At 41.1% G+C, this 17,505-nt stretch overlaps 1 protein-coding gene across 1 annotated transcript in view; it reads left to right on the top strand.

The window, feature by feature from the left end:
• Positions 1 to 8,355: 8,355 nt before the first annotated feature.
• Positions 8,356 to 17,505, top strand: part of pcsk7 (proprotein convertase subtilisin/kexin type 7) — an 85,891-nt gene continuing 76,741 nt past the window's right edge. The window contains exon 1 of the mRNA XM_060905701.1: positions 8,356 to 8,454. The gene's annotated coding sequence lies outside the window, so the exon portion shown is untranslated. The remainder of the gene's footprint in view (positions 8,455 to 17,505) is intronic.

Genomic DNA, 17,505 nt, shown 5'->3' with positions numbered 1-17,505 from the left:
TGCACACCGGCTTGGAGGAATTTTAGCCCATTCCTCCGTACAGAACAGCTTCAACTCTGGGATGTTGGTGGTTTCCTCACATGAACTGCTCACTTCAGGTCCTTCCACAACATTTCCAGTGGATTAAGGTCAGGACTTTGACTTGGCCATTCCAAAACATTAACTTTATTCTTCTTTAACCATTCTTTGGTAGAACGACTTGTGTGCTTAGGGTCGTTGTCTTGCTGCATGACCCACCTTCTCTTGAGATTCAGTTCATGGACAGATGTCCTGACATTTTCCTTTAAAATTCACTGGTATAATTCAGAATTCATTATCCCATTAATGATGGCAAGCCATCCTGGCCCAGATGCAGCAAAACAGGCCCAAACCATGATACTACCACCAATATGTTTCACAGATGGGATAAGGTTCTTATGCTGGAATGCAGTGTTTTCCTTTCTCCAAACATAACACTTCTCATTTAAACCAAAAAGTACTATTTTGGTCTCATCCGTCCACAAAACATTTTTCCAATAGTCTTCTGGCTTGTCCACGTGATCTTTAGCAAACTGCAGACGAGCAGCAATGTTCTTTTTGGAGAGCAGTGGCTTTCTCCTTGCAACCCTGCCATGCACACCATTGTTGTTCAGTGTTCTCCTGATGATGGACTCATGAACATTAACATTAGCCAATGTTAGAGAGGCCTTCAGTTGCTTAGAAGTTACTATGGGGTCCTTTGTAACCTCGCTAACTATTACACGCCTTGTTCTTGGAGTGATCTTTGTTGGTCGACCACTCCTGGGGAGGGTAACAATGGTCTTGAACTTCCTCCATTTATACACAATCTGTCTGACTGTGGATTGGTGGAATCCAAACTCTTTAGAGATTGCTTTTTAACCTTTTCCAGCCTGATGAGCATCAACAACACTTTTTTCTGAGGTCCTTAGAAATATCCTTTGTTCGTGCCATGATACACTTCCACAAACATGTGTTGTGAAGATCAGACTTTGATAGATCCCCATTCTTTAAATAAAACAGGGTGCCCACTCACACCTGATTGTCATCCCATTGATTGAAAACACCTGACTCGAATTTCACCTTCAAATTAACTGCTAATTCTAGAGGTTCACGTACTTTTGCTACTCACAAATATTGGATTATTTTCCTCAATAAATAAATGACCAAGTCTAATATTTTGGTCTCATTTGTTTAACTGGGTTCTCTTTATCTACTTTTAGGACTTGTGTGAAAATCTGATGATGCTTTAGGTCACATTTATGCAGAAATATAGAGAATTCTAAAGGGTTCACAAACTTTCAAGCACCACTTTATATAGTGTGTATGGCTGTGCACTCTAAAATCTTAGTTTAAAATGACTCAACTTGCAGCATGTCATGACACTTTGTGCTCTAAAAACTTTTTTCTTTTTTACATGATCTACATGGTGCTGGGTAGATTAACAGAAAGTGTGGCATGATTTAAAACAGAGATTTCGAGCACGAAGTGTGCAGCGTGACATGACACGAAGTTTTTCTCCCAAAACTCCATTCATTTGAATCGGGGAAAAATGAATGGAAGTGAATGAGGGAAAAAGGGATCAGTGAAAAGAACGGAAAAGACGAGTGAGGGTCAGAACTGATTGTATGTATGTGTCAGGGGAGTTAGCCTGAGGTATCACATGAAGTTTGGTGGGTCTCCAATGAAGCGTGTCTGAGCAGGACAGTTCGATTTGTGAGCCCTATTCATTTTTTATGGGGAAAAAATGACAGGAAAACAAAAATGAGAGAACAGGTGTGTCTATCCAAAAGCTGTATACAAGCACACTACACCAGTTCAGGACACTGTAGATTGTATCAAAAAAGATTTTAGAGCATGAAGCGTCATGTCGCGCTGTGACTTGAACCATTTTAAAGTGAGATTTTAGACCGCGCAGCCATACACATTACACATACACTACACACACACACACACACACACACACACACACACACACACACACACACACACAAACTAAATGTAGATCATGTAAAAAAGATTTTGCAGCGCAAGGTCTCATGTTTGATCCCGTTACTGTTGGTGACCCTCTGCTACAGCTGAGCAAGCACACTTTGCATTTTCTCTGTGGAAATGCATGCTGCGTTCATGTGCTATGGGAAGATGATATTTTCCAGTTGGGAAGTGGTATTTACCAATGTGTTGTGTTCACATGCTTTTGTTGTTGTTGACAAATTAAAGATGGTGGACCAGATTCAGAATCAGGCCTGTTATTTGGCTAAAACAATTATAGATTGCCTTGTTCATCAGCTGCAGCAGGAATATGAGTTATCAAAAGTCAAAAGGTAAATAATGCTGAATATTTCCTGATCATGACAAGTAGAGATTTTCTTAACACACTGAATGCCACGCAGTTTTTGGAAATTTGGCTGTAGCCACAATGAGAGTAGCCAGTATCTAGATCATTGTTGCCGTTCTTTGGACAGCCACAGAATATTTTGTATTAGGCTATAATATACATATAATAATAATATAATATACATAACATGACTCGTTTAAAAGGTGAGAGTCAGCTTTCCGTAGGTGAAAACCACTTCTTTCTTGGTTCATAAGCTAGTCTTGTACCGCTCGCCGCCATGCTGAAAAGGTTAAAGTTCATCTCATCTCGGCAACTCGTGTATCAAAATTTTCTACGAGTTGCCCAGTGGAAAATACCACAAGAGGGGGCGTTCATGTGTGCTTTCCATGTCGGCGTTTGGTATTTACCATAATTCCCATAGCACATGAACGCACCAGCAGTCTAGTTCCAGCTTGTGCTTTCTTTTAAGCATCATTGTGGCATTTATATGCTACACAATGAGGCATACTTTTTAAAAAAAATGATAAATTCAGTAAAATACTTGTAAAATTCGCAAAACTATGATGTAAACAGAGAATATAAACAGCTGAGTACAGTGGTGCTTGAAAGTTTGTGAACCCTTGACAATTTTCTATATTTCTGCAAAAATGTGACCTAAAACATCATCAGATTTTCACACAAGTCCTAAAAGTAGATAAAGAGAACCCAGTTAAACAAATGAGACAAAAATATTACACTTGGTCATTTATTTATTGAGGAAAATGAGCCAATATTACATATCTGCGAGTGGCAAAAGTATGTGAACCTCTAGGATTAGCAGTTAATTTGAAGGTGAAATTCGAGTCAGGTGTTTTCAATCAATGGGATGACAATCAGGTGTGACTGGGCACCCTGTTTTATTTAAAGAACAGGGATCTATCAAAGTCTGATCTTCACAACACATGTTTGTGGAAGTGTATCATGGCACAAACAAAGGAGATTTCTGAGGACCTCAGAAAAAAGCGTTGTTGATGCTCATCAAGCTGGAAAAGGTTACAAAACAATCTCTAAAGAGTTTGGATTCCACCAATCCACAGTCAGACAGATTGTGTACAAATGGAGGAAATTCAAGACCATTGTTACCCTCCCCAGGAGTGGTCAACCAACAAAGATCACTCCAAGAGCAAGGCATGTAATAGTCGGTGAGGTCACAAAGGACTCCAGGGTAACTTCTAAGCAACTGAAGGCCTCTCTCACATTGGCTAATGTTAATGTTCATGAGTCCACCATCAGGAGAACACTGAACAACAATGGTGTGCATGGCAGGGTTGCAAGGAGAAAACCACTGCTCTCCAAAAAGAACATTGCTGCTCATCTGCAGTTTGCTAAAGATCACGTGGACAAGCCAGAAAGCTATTGGAAAAATGTTTTGTGGATGGATGAGACCAAAATAGAACTTTTTGGTTTAAATGAGAAGCGTTATGTTTGGAGAAAGGAAAACACTGCATAAGAACCTTATCCCATCTGTGAAACATGGTGTTGGTAGTATCATGGTTTTGGGCCTGTTTTGCTGCATCTGGGCCAGGACGGCTTGCCATCATTGATGGAACAATGAATTCTGAATTATACCAGCGAATTCGAAAGGAAAATCTCAGGACATCTGTCCATGAACTGAGTCTCAAGAGAAGGTGGGTCATGCAGCAAGACAACAACCCTAAGCACACAAGTCGTTCGACCAAAGAATGGTTAAAGAAGAATAAAGTTAATGTTTTGGAATGGCCAAGCCAAAGTCCTGACCTTAATCCAATCGAAATGTTGTGGAAGGACCTGAAGCGAGCAGTTCATGTGAGGAAACCCACCAACATCCCAGAGTTGAAGCTGTTCTGTACGGAGGAACGGGCTAAAATTCCTCCAAGCCAGTGTGCAGGACTGATCAACAGTTACCGGAAACGTTTAGTTGCAGTTATTGCTGCACAAATGACCACTAACACCAGATACTGAAAGCAAAGGTTCACATACTTTTGCCACTCACAGATATGTAATATTGGATCATTTTCCTCAATAAATAAATTACCAAGTCTAATATTTTTGTCTCATTTGTTTAACTGGGTTCTCTTTATCTACTTTTAGGACTTGTGTGAAAATCTGATGATGTTTTAGGTCATATTTATGCAGAAAACTTTCAAGCAGTACTGTAGCTCCAAGCAACCACAACATTACATCATCGCATACATCACCACCGCAGGAAGTCCATTTGACATTTTAAAGAAAATTTATTTTTCTTGAACACTATTTGGTCTCTGAAAATGAAAGTTTAATTTTTGAAATCTGTGACTACTTTTTCTTAAAACAAGTTTGAGAATAAATCCTCTGGAGGATCCCTTTAAGCATATCTGCTCCAGGTACGTCATATCAGAGTCAGAATCAGAATCAGAATTATGTTTATTGGCACACACAAGGAATTTGGTTCCAGCAGTTGGTGTCTCTCTAGCGATACAGAAGAAGTGAAAAAAACTATGACTATATGTATTTGTAAGTTATTTTTATTTGTATATATCTATATGTAATGTACAATATGAACAATATAGACATTGCATAATATAATAAATATGCAATCTACAATAACTAGTTTGACTGTTATATACAATATACATAATATGCAATGCCTATTACATACAATATGTCTAAAATATCTGTATTATACAATATCTATCTATAATCTAAATATATATCATATATCTATCTATAATATACAGTATACAATATAAATATGTATGCTATCAATAATATAAAGAGTATATATCATGGGTGACTCCAGCTTCATAATTAACAAGCTGAAATATGCAGGGGGAAAAAATCTCTGTGCTATAATGTATAGGCTATGTGACAAATAAAGGCTATTACTCTTTTGTTTTTAGGAGATACTTGTAATAGCAAACCTGATTGTTACCTCGCCTCGGTCAGGTTTCTTTGTTTTTTTGTTAACGATATTACGGGAGGCGGCACGGTGGTGTAGTGGTTAGCGCTGTCGCCTCACAGCAAGAAGGTCCTGGGTTCGAGCCCCGGGGTCGGCGAGGGCCTTTCTGTGTGGAGTTTGCATGTTCTCCCCGTGTCCGCGTGGGTTTCCTCCGGGTGCTCCGGTTTCCCCCACAGTCCAAAGACATGCAGGTTAGGTTAACTGGTGACTCTAAATTGACCGTAGGTGTGAATGTGAGTGTGAATGGTTGTCTGTGTCTATGTGTCAGCCCTGTGATGACCTGGCGACTTGTCCAGGGTGTACCCCGCCTTTCGCCCGTAGTCAGCTGGGATAGGCTCCAGCTTGCCTGCGACCCTGTAGAAGGATAAAGCGGCTAGAGATAATGAGATGAGATGAGATATTACGGGAAAACGGCTGGATCAAGCTTCATGAAACTTTCAGAATAGATGCGCATTGGTCTCAAATAGGACCTCCAACATTTTGAGGGTCATCCAGTCAAGGTCACCAAAAAGGTCAAAATCGTTTTTGTTGTGTCTACTGCCTCATATAGAGGCACTAGCCACTACGTCATCGAGCTGTAAGAATGTAAGAGTGTAACAGTCGCGCACTACACATACACGTGTTCTGATTAAAATGGCTGGTGAGTGTATACAATTCAGTTCACCATTCGAAATAAACGGACTAGACTAAAGAAATTGCTTTCAGACATGTTTATGCTTATTACAGAAGGAAAGTGTGTTCCACTGAGCTCTAGCGCCGGGCCATTTCCAGGAAATAAGAGTTTGGGTCATGGTAACAGCGTGTGTATGTCAGCCTCGGTTCGGAGGTTTCAGTTTTGAAAACTGTAAGAGGTAAGAGTAGAATAATATAAAGTACAGACACTTGGTATATTTTACTTCTGTGATTTTTAAATTGTTCATTTTTGGATTACGCGTCATTTTTGTGGTGACTGCCTCATAGAGTAAATATATATATGCCATATTTATTGTATGGACATGGGATCAGAAAACTCATCTCATCTCATTATCTCTAGCCGCTTTATTCTTCTACAGGGTCGCAGGCAAGCTGGAGCCTATCCCAGCTGACTACGGGCGAAAGGCGGGGTACACCCTGGACAAGTCGCCAGGTCATCACAGGGCTGACACATAGACACAGACAACCATTCACACTCACATTCACACCTACGCTCAATTTAGAGTCACCAGTTAACCTAACCTGCATGTCTTTGGACTGTGGGGGAAACCGGAGCACCCGGAGGAAACCCACGCGGACACGGGGAGAACATGCAAACTCCACACAGAAAGGCCCTCGCCAGCCCCGGGGCTCGAACCCAGGACCTTCTTGCTGTGAGGCGACAGCGCTAACCACTACACCACCGTGCCGCCCGGATCAGAAAACTATTTTTTTTAATAAACAGTAGCCACATGGACTCATAGGGTACCTTTTTTTTTTTGCGATATTTTATCTTCCTTCATATTCATCATAAGTGCTACCGGGCGAGGTTTGTTTTGCCTGGCAACACTTATTATAACTTGTGTTTGAGGTTTTTGATTTTCTTTTTCTTTTCTTCGACTAAACACCATTACAAAACTGTCCCAAATAGCCTTTTTTGGCCACCTTATTGTGCATTCATGTTGAGTTACATAAGACAGTAGTCCAACTTGGTATCAGACAATCCTTTGTATTTATACATGTTTATAAGCATCCGGGCCACCAAATTGTGCTCTTATCTTGTCTTGGTCTTTAAATTTAGCTCAAGAATACACTCAAAACTTGGTATCAGAAGTTATAAAGATCTAGACAGTCCTTTATACTGTATGTGTTTATATGTTTATAAGCTTGACTATCAATGTGGCAGTTTTTAAAAAGGTCTATTGCCGCTTTTCCACTACCAACGTGGCTGAGTTGGGCTGAGCCGTGCGGTGCTGAGTTGGGCTGAGTCGAGCTGAGTGGGGCTGTTGGCGTTGCATTTCGACTACAACCGCGCTGAACCGTGCTGGCTGGAAGTGGGTGGACACATTGGGTGGAGTTAGCGAAAGTGGGTGGACGTCAGGTGATGTCGTTAGGCGGCGCAAACAGTGACATCAGTGACCTTTTAAGCGGTAGTCTCACAACCCGGAGAGTAAACAATAAACATGGAGGACATGGAGTCGTTAGTGTTGCTGGTCTTGGTGCTGTGGCTTGTTGTCACCGACAACGCCAACAGATACTGGCAAGAGCGTATAGATGAGGCGAGGTGCATAAGGCTTCAGAAATTCTCGTAATTCTCCTTCTTCTGGGTTTACGGTGTTTACAGATCCCAGCGTGCTCGCGGGGCGTGTGTGGGCGTGTAAGGACACTCCTCCTCACCAATCAGTGCACAGGGGAGTGTCTGCTCACGCCCCTAGCCTCACTCAGCTCGGTTTGGCTCGCTTCAGCCCTACTCGAAAACCGTGCGAGTTTTGGGGGCTGAGCAGGGCTGAAGCGAGCCGAGTCGTGCTGTTCTTAGATAGTCGAAACGCGAGCCGTGTCGGGCTGAAGTGAGCTGAAAAAGGGTAGTGGAAAAGGGCCATATAAGAACCCTGAATCATCCATTATGAATTTTATATGTTTAATATCCTTTTAAAAGTTGCTGTGGGCGGCACGGTGGTGTAGTGGTTAGCGCTGTTGCCTCACAGCAAGAAGGTCCGGGTTCGAGCCCCGTGGCCGGCGAGGGCCTTTCTGTGTGGAGTTTGCATGTTCTGCCCGTGCCCGCGTGGGTTTCCTCCGGGTGCTCCGGTTTCCCCCACAGTCCAAAGACATGCAGGTTAGGTTAACTGGTGACTCTAAATTGACCGTAGGTGTGAATGTGAGTGTGAATGGTTGTCTGTGTCTATGCAGCCCTGTGATGACCTGGCGACTTGTCCAGGGTGTACCCCGCCTTTTCGCTCCAGCTTGCCTCGGTTTAACACATAAGCGATGGGAGTGGTAAAATGGCGGCCACTCGTCTCTCCAGCACGGAACAGGCTCTTTAGACCTCAGTGGTTAGCACGCGCCGTTGTTCCACCGGATATGACGCAATGTGGGATGCGTCCGGAAATAAACAGCCAAGCTGTCAAGATAGCGTGCACGCGCGAGTGCAGAGGAATGGCTGTGTGTTTAAAGCAGCGAGGCGCAGGAAACTTTGTATGAAGTTTATTTGAAGGTAAGGTGGAAATATTCATTCCAATATCATATTTTATATAATTGTAGTGCAGTATTGAGGTCGTATTCGAATGCGGAAACGGAATTAAAGAGTAAATGAGAGCTAACTAGTAACCGGAGCTCCAAGTTAGCAGGCTAGCTCGCGTGCTCAGGCGGCAAAATGTGGATGTAAATAGATAAATAAATAAATACATAAATAAATAAAGACTAACACGGGTGTCTAGTGTTTGAAAATAAGCGCCTGGATAAATTCTGTGCAATTTCAGGTTTTATGTTGGAATCTGTTGGGCTTTTGGAGAGAAACTGTTGGGCTTTCTGCTGGTTAATGAGCTCATTGTTGTATTGTGGAGCTGAGTGTGTTGGAAATGCAGCTCTTGCATGTTTTTAAATACAGTTCAGTGTAATTGTATATCACAGTAATTATACTAACTACCTATTTCGAATAACCATGTGATGTTTTTCCAGTGTACAAAGAAAATAGGGTCACTTTTCCATCCCTACATCTCTTTATTTTATTTTATTTTATTTTATTTATCCTCTCAGTGACTCTAGAAGAATACCCATACAATCCATTTCCTGGAACATTTCTAAAATAAGGGTTGTTTTACAATCAAGCTAAAAATCACATTTAACACTTTTATTATCTTCAATATCAAAAGGCTTGACTGAATAAACGTGTAGCCCTGTGATAGCTCTATTTACCATGCAAAAAAAAAAAAAATTTGGTGATAACGTTATTTTTGGTGAATGTACGGCAATGAAGCACTTGCATGTGACGTCACAGCCGAGCCAGATTGTGACAGACGCCATCTTGTCGGTCAAACGCCATATTCCGCCTTCTACTTCTACCTTTTCTTCTGGAAAACCCTACTATATACAATTCTACTACAACAGCTGCGGCTACAAGCTCTCCCTACCTGTGCACGTTTTTTGTGTGTATTTTTGCGTGTTGTTCGTCTGTACCGGACTTCAATATCCACTACAACCGTATGGACTTACTGGACATTGGTTTCCAGCAGAAAATGACGGTTTGTAGCGATTTCCATTGCATGCACAACATTCCGGACGAGATAGCGAGACCAGCAGGGTCTCCGTGGATTGTTATCGGAAGCAAAGCGAAGGAGGCGGCGCCGGGAGCGGAAGCAAAAGCGAGGCTGCAAGCAGAGCCGGCCTGTTGACTAAGCTCAGAAAACAGCGACTCAAACCTCCACTGCCAAGCCTCTACCTCTCCAACGCCAGATCCATGTAAACAAGACGGACGATTTGGAATTACAGCTGGAATTGCCTTATTCTATTCTATAATCGGCTGGTCAGTGCTATACTCAATACTTAAGTGACTTACCCGTCCAATGAGGATTCTTGTTTACAAGATGCCACATCTGAGTCGCTGACAAATCCTGAATTTCTGTAAAGATAACTGTCCAGAGATTTATAAGCACGCAGTGCTTCACCACTGAACAGCGAGGGAAAGTTAATGAGGTAATTATACACGTCTGGGTATTCCGCTGGCAGTTCAAAATCCGGTCGTGAAAACTCCGTCCGGTAAGCCATAAGGGTCACAAATCTGTAGATCATTTATTTTAGACACATATATCTAGTTATCTGTTCATTAGAAAAATGAGCCGTGTAGTCCGTCGGTTGAAATTGATCCATTCCATACACGAGTGCAGCAGTATTCAGCGGTGTTTTTGACCGACACGATGGCGGTTGTGTACTTTCCGGTCACGTGACTGCAAGATCTCTATATATGTCATATTTAGCAAAATTACTCATGTCATTTAGAAAAAGTGCTTTTTTGACCACAGGTAGCTCCAAAAGGGATGCACTTAAATCATTTTTTATACCATAAAACAAATATTTGGTTCCATATCATTGGAAACATAGTTAAGTTTTAATGTTGAATGCCAGTAAGTTTTCAGACTATTTTGATCAAGTTAGTATGCAATTGTGTCAAAAAAAAATGTCCTCTCCGAGACAGCTAATTTTTCAATATAAAATAACATATATCTAAAACGATTATTTTCATCCTAAAATGTGGTCAAGATATTGGGACATAAATATTAGAGACAATTAACACAAAGCTTACAGCCTTCTATTTAAAATCAGGGCTTAATTTGAGCCGGAACATGACGGAACAAGATCCGTAACCTCCGTTGTCGGATCCGGCAGCTATTTTCATTTCATTCGGTGTTCTGGCAGCTATTTAAATGGATCAGATCACCTCCGTGACCATCACAAAGGGAAAAAAATCAAACAATAAATTAAATAAGTAAATAAAAATTTGTTTAGTGTTCGGTTTTGATTTTGATATCTGTTGTTGATTTCTCTTCTATGACATCCACAAAATCTATGCAGAAGGGGAAGTGGGGGACAGGGGGTGTATACTTCCGCTCAATAGAACACCGGGCTTTTTGTAGCCGTTAGCTTGCGCTGTGGGAAAAATGGCAAAAAAAACAAGAAAGCTTACTAAAATGTTTAAAATGAATTCTCCAACTTGTTTTGTAAACCCTTTATTTATTAACTATTACTTGAATTGATTGCACTTATGTTTGCTGGCACTGCTTTTAAATTATTCTCTTTTTTGGGCTTTTTCCACCTTTATTGGATAGGACAGTGTAGAGACAGGAAATGAGCAGGAGAAAAACAGGGAGGGCTCGGAAAATGACCGCAGGTTGGAATCAAACCTGGGTCCGCGGATTTATGGTATGGCGCCTTATCCACCTGAGCCACGAAGTCCCGCTGGCACTGCTTTTAAATACCCTACTGAAATCCTTAAAATGAGTCATGTAACGCATGTCTTGTGTGATCTGATCTCCAATGGTGAAATAAACCGGTTGTGATATGAGTACAGTCTATTTTAGAAGATAAATTTAATATATAGCCTAATAAAAAATAATTTTATAATATATCACGACATATTACTGTCTGTAACTGTTCGTCACTAAAGCGTTTTCTAAGATCATAATGTCTGATATTATTTTTTTGACACACACAATAGGCGTGTGTGCGTAAAGTTATAGTAAACCACCCCCGCCTTTTTTTTTTTGAGTCGCCGGACCCACCCACCTCCTGCGTTCCGGGACCTCCCACTTCACAAATTAAAGTGCCATTCCACCATTGGATGTATTCTTTGGCATAAAATACAATATATTTTGACAACATATATAAATGGTATCACTAGATAGAGAAATCTTTTAGCTTCAAAATGATATATCAAACATAATTTTTTGACAACGACAAGTATATTAATTTTGCGACCAAAGTCACCTACCCTTTTAATTTCCGCGCGTGATGTCATCAGCAGGTTCCCCTTCTTGTGTACCACGTGACGTGGCACATATTATCAGCAATGGCGGATAGAACGCGATAAAAATAATACCAATAAATCTAGCTAATACCAATAAATCTAGCTAACTGAAAGATTAACTCAAAATTTTTCGCAATTTTTTTGGCCCCCATATACGAGGAGAAATGACTCTCTCACTTTGGGGGTTTCCCGGTCTAAAAATAGACCGACACGTGGTACACAAGAAGGGGAACCTGCCGACGACATCACGTTTCACTACTGTGTGGAAATTAAAAGGGTAGGTGACTTTGGTCGCAAAATTAATATACTTGTCGTTGTCAAAAAATTGTGTTTGATATATCATTTTGAAGCTAAAAGATTTCTCTGTCTAGTCATGTTGTCATAAAATATATTGTATTTTATGCCAAAGAATACATCCAATGGTGGAATGGCACTTTAAGCACTGTTTAAAAGCACTATGGAAGTAGTGGATTCTGAATTGTCAAAAAAAAAAAAAGTCCTCTCCGAGAATCACTTCATTTGTTTCTCCCATCTTATAGCAGATTACACAAAACTACCATACACACGTCAAAAAATTACCTGAAATCTGTTCTTTAACTTGTCCTTCACTTAAAAACCGGTACAAGAACCAGTTTGAATCAATTTGAATTTTGGACCCCTGTGACACAAACTTTGTACCCTGATTGTAAAACAACCCTTAACCCTATTTTAGTCTCCTGATTTAAAGATAAAGATTATAAGGAGGTGTTTAAGACCTGATAAATGCACCAAATCAAGTGATCGTAGCTAATTAAGATAAGATAAATAAGAGAAACTTTATTCATCCATCCCTCGATGGGGAGATTTGCACGTTACAGCAACTGTCAAATAGAAAAAGAGTCAGGAATAAACAGTAACGAAAAATAGAGTGCAATAAAAGTGTTTTTTTTTTTTACCTATAGAAAAAATATATATCTAGAGCGGCGGCTACAATTATCAACCTTTGGTCTGTTGCAAAAGTAGAAAAGGCTTTCAGTATGTAAATTGTGCATGAATAATTACTCAAACTTCCACTGGGGGAAAAAAAGAGTCGATTCCTGATTACGTAGCGTATCAGGTCACGTGACACCGTTCCACAGTTATCGACACCCAGGTGATTTATAAAAAATAATCGGTATGTGGTCTCAAGTTAACAAAGCGTAGTTTTTATTGAAAATGTGTTTCAAATAGACTTATATTTAGTACAAAATATATTTTATTGATGTCGGTGCTTATGTAAATAAGGAAGTAATTCTAATGTTTGCAAACAAATTTTGTTAATCATTCGTTGTTGAGGGCAGCAAGGCGGCGTAGTGGTTAGCGCTGTTGCCTCACAGCAAGAAGGTCCGGGTTCGAGCCCCGTGGCCAGCGAGGGCCTTTCTGTGCAGAGTTTGCATGTTGTCCGCGTGGGTTTCCTCCGGGTGCTCCGGTTTCCCCCACAGTCCAAAGACATGCAGGTTAGGTTAACTGGTGACTCTAAATTGAGCGTAGGTGTGAATGTGAGTGTGAATGGTTGTCTGTGTCTATGTGTCGGCCCTGTGATGACCTGGCGACTTGTCCAGGGTGTACCCCGCCTTTCGCCCGTAGTCAGCTGGGATAGGCTCCAGCTTGCCTGCAACCCTGTAGAAGGATAAAGCGGCTAGAGATAATGAGATGAGATGCTAGTGCACCCTTTCAAAGAACAGTCAACTTATTAGGGCGGCACGGTGGTGTAGTGGTTAGCACTGTCGCCTCACAGCAAGAAGGTTCCGGGTTTAAACCTCACGGCCGACAGGGGCCTTTCTGTGTGGAGTTTGCATGTTCTCCCCGTGTCCGGGTGCTCCGGTTTCCCCCACAGTTTAAAGACTTGCAGATTCGGTACAATGGGGCCACTGTAATTGGCGTAAGCTGTTGTGGTTTCCCATGCCATGATGTATGTACACACATATATATCTTCCTATGGCAAAAGCTAAATAAATTTAAAAAAAAAAATTAACTTATTCAATTCAACAGTGGAACGTAAAAAATATAAATAAATAACCTAAAGAAATAAAACAGCAATCAAACAAAACCACTCACAACAAAAACAATCAATAAAATGCAGTCTGTGGCTCTTAAAACATTGCACTTAAGTAAATATTAACTTGGCACAGGGTAATAGGCATTCTTTTCTTCATAGGCAACATTCTGCCAATCCAGTTTCTCAAAGATTAGTACCCAGATAAAGAACGTGCAAAACAACACGTTGCCAGCTGTCATTCGGATAAAAGTAACAACAATTAGAACTATATAACACACAGGCAAGGGCGTAGTTTGGTATGAACACTGGTGGGGAGAAAAACCCAGTGCCAACCCCCAGCGGCGCCAACTTCAGGTCAACATTAGAGGGTCACAATGTTTTGCTCCGTTGTGTTCCACCAAAGGAGTCTCCATCATCTCTCCAAAGTCCAGACTTTTAAAATTTGAAGTTCAGAACTGTAGTAATTCATGAATAATAATATGCAATTAATTTGATTAATTGCAAATCTTGCATGTGGTGATTAACTCATTCTACCAGTTTGCAAATGTGTTTTACAAGCGAATACCGCATTGACTGTCGGGAGGGTGTATGTTCTTTTCCCCTCATAAATGGAAGTAAAACACATCCGGAGCCTTAAAGGAACAGTCCACCGTACTTCCATAATGAAATATGCTCTTATCTGAATTGAGACGAGCTGCTCCGTACCTCTCCGAGCTTTGCGCGACCTCCCAGTCAGTCAGACGCAGTCAGACGCGCTGTCACTCCTGTTAGCAATGTAGCTAGGCTCAGTATGGCCAATGGTATTTTTTGGGGCTGTAGTTAGATGCGACCAAACTCTTCCGCGTTTTTCCTGTTTACATAGGTTTATATGACCAGTGATATGAAACAAGTTCAGTTACACAAATTGAAACGTAGCGATTTTCTATGCTATGGAAAGTCCGCACTATAATGACAGGCGTACTAACACCTTCTGCGCGCTTCGACAGCGCATTGATACGGAGCTCAGATATCAATGCGCTGCCGAAGCGCGTAGAAGGTGTTAGTACGCCTGTCATTATAGAAAATCGCCACGTTTCAATTTGTGTAACTGAACTTGTTTCATATCACTGGTCATATAAACCTATGTAAACAGGAAAAACGCGGAAGAGTTTGGTCGCATCTAACTACAGCCCCAAAAAATACCATTGGCCATGCTGAGCCTAGCTACATTGCTAACAGGAGTGACAGCGCGTCTGACTGCGTCTGACTGACTGGGAGGTCGCGCAAAGCTCGGAGAGGTACGGAGCAGCTCGTCTCAATTCAGATAAGAGCATATTTCATTATGGAAGTACGGTGGACTGTTCCTTCAAACACTGCGTTCCATGAGGCTGGCATGGGGAGTCGGCTCTCTTCTGTGGGATCTTTAACTAGTTTTCGAATGCTAGTTTAAGATCGATCTAACGGTAAAACAGGACGAGGGCTCTAGAACTTTTTAGACACGTTGAAAGGTTACAATTTTACTTGGCAACAGAGCGTATCTGAATTCTGATTGGTGGTTGTTATATTATTGCCCTTCTGTTGTCTTCTTGAGCCCAGAGCGGAGGGAGGCACAGGGTTCGACAGAGAAAAGTTTTTAGCCTACAGCTTTCAAAAAACCAATCAGTTCTGCGTATGTATGTACTCGGTATGTGACGTTTTCAAAAGAGAGGCGGGAGGAACCAATTTCTGATCAAGAAGGCGGAGGCTGTTCTGCTTATTACGTGAAAATGTTTTATTTGATTGTTCGTGGCCCAGACATCTTTTAATGTCCACATCGCCATCTGGTTGTTGTTTACGGAGCGTGTTTTTTTTTTTTTTTTTTTTCCCCCCTTCTTCAATATTAGTAGCGACGCGTCCATACCTAATTCTACGCCTATGGTCTGTACAACGGAGCAACGTGGTGTTGTCTTTTCCCCATTCAGTGGATCCCCTGGCTGGATAACTGTTGCATGCTGGGAAGCCCCGCCTCTGACAGAGAGCGTGTTTTATTCAGTCAGTGGGTCAAGCTAATACTCTGGCGACTTCTCTATGTAGATGTACAGCGCGTAAATGCCAAAATCGCGGTTTAAAAAAAAAAAGACCGAGTTCATTTTCATTTACCGTACGATAAGTCGGTATATCGAATATCACAACAGGCCTAGCTAGGTATTGAATTCTGTTTATTGCAATAGGATCCCAAATACTCTATCAACATTCCATTCTGTTATAAATCAGAAAAAAAAATTATTATAAATCACAGCACTTTTATTTATTTATTTATTTTTTTAAAAGTACTTCATCTACTTCAACAATGTTCCACAAAGATCGATCCATAATGGTTGTAAATGTCACTTAATTCCACAGCATGTCGATAATGGTGGACACCGGTGAACGTGATCACTATTACCGACACCTCACGCACGTGACTTCTCAAACGCGCGTTTAGATACAAAGTGGCGGCTGTCGAACGAAAGAGTAAGAAACAAAGTAGGTTTCGACAACGAGATCATGAAATTTCGGTGAATTTGATCAGTAAAAACATGTCCATGATCTTTCCACCATGTTAACCTGCGATGATAACGTCCGGGTTTTCCGAAAAATTGCTGATCGTACTAAAAAAAAAAAAAAAATCCATCTCTTTCAAGTCAAAGGGCGAGGGGGCGGGGTCTTCCAGTTGATTAATTCACCAATAATAACTGTTGTGACTGAAACTCACCTTTGTAAAATTGTTTTTTATTGGTAAATCTGAAAAGATGGGCTGTTGGTAATTGTAGCTGCCACTCTACTTCAATGGACGTAGAGTATTACGGAAATAAAATACTTGCAATTGGAATAGAAATAGAATTATTGCCCATGGTAGTGAACATTATTACACAGCATAACATAGATAATGAGGAGTGTGTGTGTGTGTGTGTGTGTGTGTGTGTGTGTGTGTGTGTGTGTGTGTGAAGTAACCAAAAATGACAAAAACGCAGGCTATGAACATAATTGTACACAAACGAAATAAAAGTGAGACTTTAGTAAGAATAATACTTGTAAATGTTTGACCAAATCATTGAAATTGTGATTCTCAGTTCTGATTGGTCAGAACCTGATCCTTCGAGTACATTATCATTTCTATAGTAACAGCTTATACTTAACAATTATTCGCTGAAGGCAGGGCTGCCAACTTTTCAAAATTCCTTGGAGTGAGATTTTTTTTGGGGGGGGGGGGTTGACAGCAAAATTTTTCGGCACACCACGTAGTAAGTGGGAATTTTGTATTCAGTTTGATATTCACTTGTCCCCCTGCATTCTGGTGTTTTGTTTGTGGGTCATCCAGCTGGAGATGGACAATGGGGGGGGGTTGAGATTTTGGATTTAGATGTTCCTGCATTCTGGTGGATTTTTGGAGTGGCCTGCTGTGCCATACCTACATTCTTACACACCCTGACTTGCCAGGCCTTCAGCTTGTGGCCAACAAAAGCACCAAGTTTTGGCTTAAAAGCCCCCACACTAGAAAACTACAGATGACTGACAATGTTCCTGTAGCCCTATAGACCTGTGTTTCAGATTTAAAGGCAAGTTCATGTTTGAAAATATTTCATCAGCTAAGCCTAAGCACCTTCTGAATTGAAACTAAATGTTAAGTTTTTAATAACTGTTGCAAAAAATAAGATTGTCCCTCACTGACTATTCATTATGCATTTAAGGGCTTTCCCCACCACTGGGTTCAGCAGAAGGTTGGCATG

This window comes from Neoarius graeffei, chromosome 23 (assembly GCF_027579695.1).
Source record: "Neoarius graeffei isolate fNeoGra1 chromosome 23, fNeoGra1.pri, whole genome shotgun sequence".
Classification (NCBI taxonomy): domain Eukaryota; kingdom Metazoa; phylum Chordata; class Actinopteri; order Siluriformes; family Ariidae; genus Neoarius; species Neoarius graeffei.
The sequence above is the reverse complement of the archived record's forward strand: the minus strand, read 5'-3'. Positions and strand labels throughout refer to the sequence as shown.